The sequence below is a fragment of the Carlito syrichta genome, unplaced genomic scaffold (genome assembly GCF_000164805.1).
Source record: "Carlito syrichta isolate Samal-C Ts95f unplaced genomic scaffold, Tarsius_syrichta-2.0.1 Scaffold289188, whole genome shotgun sequence".
Lineage (NCBI taxonomy): Eukaryota > Metazoa > Chordata > Mammalia > Primates > Tarsiidae > Carlito > Carlito syrichta.
The window spans coordinates 106,381-116,766 of record NW_007233284.1 but is presented as its reverse complement, the minus strand read 5'-3'; the positions used below and the strand labels follow the sequence as shown (position 1 = coordinate 116,766).

Here is a 10,386-nt window from a genome sequence, read left to right as displayed (position 1 = left end):
GCCGTCCGCCTCCTCGCCGGCGTCCGTGGGGGACCCGTGCGGCGGCGCCGTCTGCGGGGGCCCGGACCACCGGCTGCGCCTGTGGAGCCTCTTCCAGACCCTGGACGTCAACCGCGACGGCGGCCTGTGTGTCAACGACCTGGCGGTGGGGCTGCGGCGCCTGGGACTGCACCGCACCGAGGGCGAGCTCCGGGTAGGTTGCGCGCGCGCGCGCGGCTGGTTCCGGGCGCTGGTGGGACGGGTCTGGTCGTCTGGGCTTCGCGGGGAGCCGCTTGGAGCTCGGCAGGTCTGGCGGACGGCTCGTCGGGCTGGGCGGGGCCCGAACTGTTAGGAGGATTAGTGCCCCCCCACGGACAGATGGACACCCCGTTTATGCCCGGGTGGGGGTGGACCTTCTTCCCGACTTGTGTGGGCGCTTGGGCCAGGCTCTTCGTGGGAGTCGGTGGGCACCCTCTAGGCCTTCCGATGGGCAGAATGCCCTTTTCCGCCCGGGCTTTCCGCAAAGTAAAAGGCCAAGTCTCGGGAGTGTGCCTTTGTCACCTCCTGACCTCAGGGCCAAGCTTATGCTCCCCTCCACCCCCCGGGTGGGTTCATCCCTCGGTCACCAGCAGCACCCCCTCCTTCTCCTCCCATTTCCATGCCTCCCGTGGGCTCTGATCTGGTTCCTCGCAGAAGCATGTGGGAGTTGGGAAAAAAATGGATGTTGGGGTTTCAGGCAGTGGATGTGGGCGGTGAGGACTGACAGTTCTCGTGGCTTAGGCTCATCCCCATTGCCCTGCTTGTCCAGAAAATGGGATCATGATCCCTGGAGGGTTGAATGGAGTGAAAGAACCTGGGAGGAAATTCTTTCTAAAAGTGAAAGTGTGGTACACCCAAGAGGGAAGATTGTTACTCTTGTCCTGGAAAGTAGGGGCAGAGGCTGGCAGATAAATGATCGTCTCTGGGCCTGCTGGTTTTTTTTCTGCATAAGAAGCTCGACCAGGGGCTGTTTCTTCCCCTTCTGTGTCTCGAGGTATGTTGTTCAGTCTGACCTGGTGGCTGCAGCTACCCTTTATCAAGTATTTCAGTTGTTGTGGCTTAGCCTGATTTACAAGTAAGGACTACCAAGAACTTCACCTAGAGCCTATTTCTCTTCTTAGTTTGTTTGGTCCATGTGCACATACAACAAGATCTAGAGAGAATCTCATAGCCAAGCATGAAAAAAATTTGGTAAAATGCCAGTGAACTAAACCAATTTGTTGGCTGGTGGGTGTATGTGAGGTGTTTTTAATTCATGTCCAAGATGTTTTGGATCAACATCCAAGGTATTTAACCTACTCAGGATCAGCCTAGGAAGACTAACACTAACAAACACTATACAATGTAGAATTGTTGGGTTAGGTCCAAGAGATTTAGAGACAGGTTGCTTTGTTTGTTACATTTGAAGTCAGTTTTACACAAAATAGTGTGACCTGGAGATTTTCCCGTATATATCTGATGAATAAGTAATTTGAAAAGATAGGATTAGCTAATACCAGAGAATTTATGCCTTGGGGTTCAGGGAAGTATGGGCCCAGGTGAACCTTCCTGCTTTTATGAAATTGGCCGTATCTACCCACTTTGGCATATGCTGCCGGGCACATTGAGAGCATCTGGCTTCTGGAGTGTGTTAAATGTTTACATCGTGCTTTGTGCCTCAGCTGGAGTCGGTGTTCATGGCATATCTGAGACTGATCCTATTCATTTTTTTTCTTTTGGGCAGTATATTTCTGAGGGCAAATAAGGAGAAAGTGGTTATTTTTGTTTTTTAGTGTTTTGTTAACCAAAGGGAGACTATTGGAGTTATGTTGGCTCTAAAATCTTTGTCTCTGACTGATCAAAGTTCTGTGATAGGAAAACATTCTTTTTTATTCTTTTGGTGTTTGGGTTTATTGTGGGCTTTATTTCTACAACTCTTTCAGATTTTGAACAAATTAAATTGTTGCACAGCTTTGAGATGGGAAATGATTCATTTCGTTTTATTAGTTTATTACCTATAAAGGAGCAGAAGTTAGTCTGTGGGGAATTTTTTTAAGTATTGGAGAGAAAAATCTGCCTTTTTATAAATAACTGGTAACAGGAAGACACCCTGCTTCATGTACCCCATACCGCTTCCTGTTGAATTAACTCAGTATTAGCTGCCTACAGAAAGAGCAGTGCTGTGTCTTTGCAGAACTAGCCAGAGCCAAAGAGAACTTGGGGGCCCTTTCGTTCAAAATGGGTTGTTTACCATGAGAACAGGCATTGAAAAATACGTCACACTTTGTGCAGCCATAAAGGACAAAATCATGGTCTTCTCAGCAAATTGGATGGAATTAGAGACAGTCATTCTTAGGATATCACAGAAACAAAACCAAAAACCACATGTTTCTCACTCGTAAGTGAGACCTGAACATTATTCACAATGGCACAAGGAAGGGGTCAGCAGTCGTGGAACACTGCCAGGGGAGGGAGGAAGGGGAGCCACGTAACAACACAAAGGGTACCTGATCCTAAACCAGTGACATGAGCACCAGTTGGAGGCCCAAACTTCATCTGCACATAGATTACTTATATACCTAATCCTGACTTGTACCACACGTCTTTAAAATAAAAGAAAGTATTTTTAAAAAGAAGAAAAATATGTCACACTTTGGACATGGCTTCATATGGTCCATATGAAACCACTCTGAGATGCTGTGGTTTACACAGCAGTGGGAGTGCTTATCAGTGGGTGAGGAGTGAACCCATGCCATGTGACTCCGCAAAGCCTCTTGCTAGCTTAGAACAGCCTGGGTCAAATTTTCTTTAAAAATAAACCAGCAAATTTTGCTTGCCATCTGCCTTTGTTTGAGAAGAGATTGGGACACTCAGAAAATTTGCTTAAAATGGAAGTGGACAGAGAAACCATGGCAGCCAGCCAGGGAAATTCTCTTTGTAAGAAGCATGTAAGCATGTAAGCAAGAAGTCCTAGGACAAAAGAAGGGAAGGGTTTATTAAAGAGAAAAAAGATGACGACAACGGGAGTGGCTTTGGGAGATGAGACTCAGCCAGAGCTAATTATAGCATTGTCTATTTAAGGCATTTTCATGTGACCAAACAAAATCTGTGTCTTAAAACAGTTTTGAAACACAGGTTAGAACTCAGGCTGCCAACTGGAGGAAGAAGGCAAGCTGTGTTCCTTGTCAGCAGTTGTCCTCTTAGCTGAGGTTGTGGACGCTCATGAGGGCTGGTGTTAAATGCAGGTGCGGATTTTAGCCCATGCTGCAGTTTGCTGGTCTGGAGACTTCCTGGCACACCATCTAGGAGGAGCCCCAGTACCTTGGGAAGCAGGCGAGTCAGTAAAATGCTTTCACCCTGTTTTAAAGGGAAGGAACAGTGGTTCCAAAAGATGATAAAACAACTTCAAAAATCACTTGACCACTAGGAGATTGGGCCAGAGAAGTAATTGGAACTATCCTTTTATTTATTATTATTTTTTGAGTCAGGGGTCTCACTGTTGTCCAGGCTGGAGTGCAGTGGCACAATCATGGCTCATGCATCCTCGACCTCCTGGGCTCAGGTGATCCTTCCACCTCAGCCTCTTGAGTAGCTGGGACTGTAGGTGTGTGCCACCATGTCTGGCTAATTTTTTGTATGTTTTGTTTTGTAGAGATGAGGTCTTGCTATATTGGCCTAGGCTGGTCTTGAACTCCTGGGCTCAAGCGATCCTCCTGCCTTGGCCTCCTAAAGTGCTAGGATTACAGGTGTGAGCCACCATGCCTGGCCAGAACCATCTTCTGATTCCCGTTCCTCTCTTTTCTTTTTTTTTTGAGTTGGAGTCTCATTCAGTCGCCCAGACTGGAGTGCAGTGGCCGCTCCCAGCCACCGCAGCCTCAACCTGCTGGGCTCCGGTGATCCTTCCGCCTCAGCCTTCCAAGGAACTGAAACTACAGGCACGCGGCTACCGCACCCAGCTAATTTTTTTTATTTTATGTAGAGATGAGGTCTCACCAAGTTGCCCAGGCGGGTCTTGAACCCATGGGCTCAGGCAATCCACTCACCTCAGCCTCCTAAAGTACTGGAATTACAGGCTGAGCCACCGAGCCTGGCTCCTCTCTTCTTTAATGCCCCAGTTGCTTCTGAGCAACATGAGAATTCCAGACCTGGGCTTTTGGAACAACTTTAGAAAAAGAAGAGATCCATTTAGCACCACATTCTTCATTTCCAAAGTGTACATTTCAAGGTTATCCATAGTTTATCCTGTCAAAGAATGAAAATTCACACTGCCCTGTTTCTCTCTGACCTGAGTAGGATACATGAGGCAATCCCTGTTAACTTGAAATAATTGAATGGAGGATCAGTCATGTCAAGCTTGTTGCTTAATCAGATAAATGATTGAACTTTGTACCTTTTAAATCTTTATTAAAACAGCCCGACTTAATTAAGATAGTCTACAGGGAAAAAAAGTCTTTTTCATAGAAAAGGGATAAACATAATTTGCTATAATCCAGTAGAACATTCAGAAAAGAAAAATTCTTTTTGTTGATTGGATTGAGTTCAAATATTAAACTGATTATGTTATATTGTTGCATAATTGGTTCCTGACTCAAAGTCAGTGATCATCAAGTAACTGGAAGAGTCTTAAAAAATGAGTTGATATTTGGAAAGATGTAGTCTAGTGTCCTGATCAAAACCAAGTAACAAAAAATAATATGCAGCCAGACTCGGTGGCTCAGCCTGTAATCCCGTGCCTTGGAAGGCTGAGGTGAGTGGATTGCCTGAGCCCGCGGGTTCAAGACCCGCCTGGGCAACTTGGTGAGACCTCATCTCTGCAATTAATCAAAAAATTAGCCGGGCATGGTAACTTGTGCCTGTAGTTCCAGCTACTTGAAAGGCGGAGGCGGAAGGATCACTGGAGCGCAGCAGGTCGAGGCTGCGGTGGCCGGGAGCGGCCACTGCACTTCAATCTGAGTGACTGAGTGAGACTCCAACTCAAAAATAATAATAATAATAATAATAATAATAATAATAATATGCCAGAGCCTGTATGATCTGGAACTTTAGTTAGATGAATTCCTTTTTTTTTTTTTTTTTTTTTAATGAGATGAAGTCTTGCCATGTTGCCCAGGCTGGTCTCAAACTTTCTGTGTCCAGCAATCCTCCCATCTTGGCCTCCCAAAGTGCTTAGGTTACAAATGGGAGCCATCACGCCTGGCCTATCAAAATATTTTTTTCCTGTAATTGTTGAAGTCTCATAGAAACCACAGGGGAATGCTGGGAACAAATATTTTGCTGGTATTCATTTCTGGCATAGCTGAGTACAGCTGTAGGGTAAATCAATGAACAAAACTGAACTTATATAGGAATAGGCTCACTAAACTAAGTCTGCACAGACTTTATTTTTAATCATTTCTTATATACTAATGAGAATTTGGCAGAACCATAGAATTTGGTCTTGGAAGGGTCACGGGCCTTCATAATCATAGACACGAGCCCACCTGCCACTCATTCCTGCTGCAGTGGCCTTCACAGGTGATTGATTATCCCACCCATTCAATTGTGGCCCTAATCAGGTCACTGTGTGTTCTTTGTTGGATCAGGCTGAAATCTTGTATCTCCTATCCATTGCCCCAAGGGTACCTTCAGGAGCAAGACAGGAAACTGATCCAAGGGCACTTTAAAGTATCTGAGAACAGCTGTCTTATCTCCTCATAATCTCCACTGTTGCTAAAATAGTAGGTTCATGCCCCTTTCACATGATATGCTGTCCACGCTGCTCATGCTTCCCTCAGCCCAGGCAGTCACCATTGGAGTTCCTATCACAGTTTTCTCCAAAGTACTATGCTAACTGAAAGAAGCCAGTCACAAAGACCATGTGCTGTGTGGTCCATTTATGTGAGTCCAGAGTAGGAAAACCTGTAGAGACAGAAAGTTGATTGGTGTCTGCCAGGGTTATAGTGGAAGATGGACACATAGGAAGGTGATAACGAAGAAGTATGAGGTTTCTTTCCTTTCTTTCTTCCTTCCTTCCTTCCTTCCTTCCTTCCTTCCTTCCTTCCTTCCTTCCTTCCTTTCTTTCTTTCTTTCTTCTTTTTTTTGAGAAAATAACCCATGGTGGAGTGCAGTGGCATCATTATCACTCACTACAGCCTCCAACTCCTAGGCTCAAGTGATCTCCTGTCTCAGCCTCCAGAGTAGCTACGGGCCTGCACTACCACGCCTGGCTACTTTTTTTATTTTTGTAAAGACAAGGTCTCGCTATATTGCCCAGGCTAGTCTCAAACTCATGGGCTCAAGCAATCCTCCTACTTCTGCTTCCCAAAGTGCTGGGATTACAGGCATGAACCCAACTGGGCCCAGCCAATGTTGGTTCTTTGAGTTTGGGTCTTACTCTGTCACCCAGACTGGAGTGCAGTGGCACAGTCACAGCTCACCACAGCCTTGAACTCCTGGGCTCAAATGATCCTTCCCCCTCAGCCTCCCGAGTAGGTTGTGGAAACACTAGGAAAATCAAAGCAAGAAAAGAAACCCTAAAGTGTTGTTGACATGGTAGAATAGCTCTGTCTACAGGTAAAGATGTCTTTGACTGGGCACGGTGGCTCACACCTCTAATCCCAGCATTTTGAGAGACTGAGACAGGAGGACTGCTTGAACCCAGGAGTTCCAGACCAGCCTGGGCAACATAGCAAAACTTCAACTCTACAAAAAATTTAAAAATTAGCCAGATGTAGTGGTCTGTGCTAGTAGTCCCAGCTTCTTGGGAGGCTGAGGTAGAAGGATCCCCGGGAGGTCGAGGCTGTGGCGAGCTGTGCATGTCATGATCATGCCACTGCACTGTAGTTGAGCAACAGGGTGGGACTCCGACTCAAAAAAAGAGATGTCTTTGGTCCAATTATTTCCCTGAACAGAAACAGGCCTTCCTGATCTTGCAAGCCCAATGCCCTCTCGTAAGCTATGGATCATCTTTCTTCAAGTGCAAAGTTGACCTTGAAGTTGTGGTAATGGAAGCGTCAAGCAGAGCTTAGGTAGAAGCTTTGGAGATTATCTCACTAACCACGACTTTGCAGGAGTGGGACCGAGGCTCAGAGGCTGGGCTTGTTGACGACTTTGCAGGAGTGGGACCGAGGCTCAGAGGCTGGGCTTGTTGACGGTCGAACCAGGCCCAGAACCCAGTCTCACACACTGCCTCCTTCCTTCTGTGGCTGTAGATACCTATCTTGCCCTTAAAACTTTGCAACATTTATTTCACAGTTTATGACGCTGACATATTTGTGTATAATAGCTCAGAATTTTAAGGCCCGCTCTGGTGCTTTGGAAGTGACTAAAATGGTAGATGCAATCTTCCTGAATATGGGAGACTGCAGCAATACCTGAGAAAAAGGAAATGTTGTCTTTCTTTAAGGTAAATAAACGAATAACAAAGTTAGGTTATAAAGCTGCTTCTTATCTGCTTTAAACTCTTGGTTGAGTTTTCCAGGAAGCTTGAGAAGGTGAGTCATGGCTCGTTTTCCTCAGGGTCAACGGGGAAACTGAAGATGGTGGTTGTCCCTGTTCCCGCTGGTGCTTGAAGCTTTCAATGCTGCTCCATCCACCTCTGACCTCATGCTTTTCCTCCTGTGCCCCCTCTCTCTTGACTGGGGTCTGATGGGATTCTTCTTACCAAAGCATGATGTAAGCACAGCCTACATTGTTTGAGAAAATTCTCAAAACCATTGAATTGCTGGTGACACACAAAGAAAGTGAACTGGGCACAGTGGCTCACCCTTTCAGCGGTGGAGGCAAGAGGATTGGTTGAGTCCAGGGGTTCGAGACCATCCTGGGCAGCTTGGCGAGACCTTGTCTCTACAACAAATAAAACATTAGCCAGGCGTGGTAGCACACACCCGTGGTTCTGGCTACTTGGAAGGCTAAGGCAGAAGGATTGCTGGAGCCCAGCAGGTTGACGCTGAGGTAACCATGAGCGTGCCACTGCACTCCAGCCTGGGTAACAGAGTGAGACTCCAACTCAAAACAAACAAAAAAAGTGGGGAGAGGGTAGTTTCAATCACCAAGATTAGAATAACCTGGCTGGGCATGGTAGCTCAGGACTGAGGCGGGAGGATTGCTTGAGCCCAGGAGTTCCAGACCTGCCTAAGAACATAGCAAGACCTCGTCTCTGCAAATTAACAAAAAATTAGCCTGACCTGGTGATGTGTGCTTGCAGTCCCAGTTACTCAGGAGGCTGAGGCAGGAGGATTGCCTGAGCTCAAAAGGTCAAGGCTACAGTGAGCCATGATTGTTCCACTGCACTCCAACCTGGATAACAGAGTGAGATCCCCAACTTACCTGGGAGAAGAGGGTAAGGATGAGGCGATTACAACAAGTGGGCTCGCATGTGCGAATGTGTGGCTCCCACTGGTCAGTGTTGGCTCGCTTGAGCATTTTTTGATCATTTGGAGTGACTGGGTTGTCAAGCACTGACCTCAATACCATATTTACCCCCTGCCATGTATCCAACATGAAGGAGAATCACACTCTTAGAAAAGCAGAAAAGAAAAAAAAGACTCTTATGCAGGCTCTTGCTTCTGCAGAACTTTAATTCACCTGTTAAATCTCTTAGACTTGGGTTAATTTAATACACCTCTACCTCTCTTGTAGAGAAAAGAAAAAGGCATCTTTGTTAATAGGCATTCATCTTGAACTTGGGACCTTGCTGGGGACTGGCTTTTCACCAGGAGTAAGCAGAAGCCATCCACGAGACTGCTTTCTTTGTGCTGGACTCCTCTTTCTCTCCCACATTACAGTTTTCTTCAGGGAGTTTTTGCCAAAGCTAGATCTTCTGGTTTTACTGCCTAAAATGGAAATGATTAGGGGTTTCACCTTCTTCATCTCTGCAGTTTGTCACTTGCAATACCTTACTTTAATGTGTACCAAATGAGGCGCGTTCTGGCTCCTCTTTATTCTCTAATTGTGTGCTAAGTCACAGCAGGAGGGTGTGTAATAGTCCTGCCTGAGAGCCTGACACACCCCCTCCCATAGGTGTTAAGCGATTCATTTAGCTGGTTGATCCATTTCAGCGGAAACTGATCTTCACCTGCTATAGTTGTGCCTCTGAAGTAGCAAGCTGCTACCATACATCAGTACGTAAAGGAGTTTCTTCAAACTCTGCCTCCCTAAAATAATTTTGAAAATGGTGTATCCTTTGCACTTTTTTTTTTTTTGAGTCGGTGTCTCACTCAGCCTATTGGCATGATCACAGCCCACCACAGCCTCGACCTCCTGGGCTCAGGCAATCCTGCTTCAGCCTCCTGAGTAGCTGGGACTACAAGCATGAGCCACCACACCCAGCTAATTTTTTAAAAATAGAGATGAGGTCTAGTTATGTTGCCCAGGCTGATCTTGAACTCCTGGCCTAAAAGCACTCATTCTCCCTCTGCCTCTCAGAGAGCTGTGATTACAGGTGTGAGCCATTGCACCCGCCCTCCCCTTGCACATTCTGTACCTCTGTTTTAAACACTTTTGTTAGTATGGTTTTGGTCAAAACCTGAGAACCGAAGATTTGACTCATTCCGTTTGTAGAAAAGGCCTTCCCTGTGACCTCATTGGCTGAGCCAGTCCTCATTATCCATTCCATCCGTCAAATCAGACAGACTTTCTGTCAAATAAAACCTGGCTTCATTTTTAAAATTAAAAAATGTGCTAGTCGTCTTGCCTCTGACACCGTCTCTTCTGAATGTTAATAACATTCTAAGCCGGGCTCAGTGGCTCAGCCTGTAATCCCGCACTTTGGGAGGCTGAGATGAGTGGATTGCCTGAGCCCGCGGGTTCGAGACCCGCCTGGGCAACTTGGCGAGCCCTCATCTCTACAATAAATCAAAAAATTAGCCGGGCGCGCCTGTAGTTCCAGCTACTTGAAAGGATCGCTGGAGCCCAGCAGGTTGAGGCTGCAGTGGCCGGGAGCAGCCATTGTACTCCAGTCTGGGTGACAGAGTGAGACTCCAACTCAAAAAAAAAAAACAAACATTCTAAGACGGGAAGTAGGTAGTTAAACAAGTAGACAGTGAGACTTGGAGATTGCCTGGAGCTGGTCAGTTTTGATAGCTCTCTCTGCTGTCATAGGCTCCCTCTGGAATCCCCAGTTGTCCTTGTGTGTTATGCTGCAGAAGCTTTTATACCCTGGATACTTTATCAGGGTCATTTGGAGTAAGTAAAGTGCCAGTCCTTTTTTAAAAATTATTGGTTTTTTTTTCTTTTTTCTTTTTTTCTTTTTTGAGTTGGAGTCTCACTCTGTTACCCAGGCTGGAGTGCAGTGGCATGCTTATGGCCACCGCAGCCTTGACCAGCTGGGCTCAGGTGATCCTTCAACCTCAGCCTTCCAAGTAACTGGAACTACAGACACACACCACCACACCCGACTAATTTTTTTTT

General features: G+C 46.3%; 1 protein-coding gene across 2 annotated transcripts in view; it reads left to right on the top strand.

Moving 5' to 3' along the window:
- The first annotated feature begins 8 nt into the window (after positions 1-8).
- The window catches only part of SLC25A25 (solute carrier family 25 member 25), a 38,941-nt gene continuing 28,563 nt past the window's right edge, over positions 9-10,386 (top strand). For both annotated transcript variants that reach the window (XM_008054182.1, XM_021710490.1), the window contains exon 1: positions 9-193. The gene's annotated coding sequence lies outside the window, so the exon portion shown is untranslated. The remainder of the gene's footprint in view (positions 194-10,386) is intronic.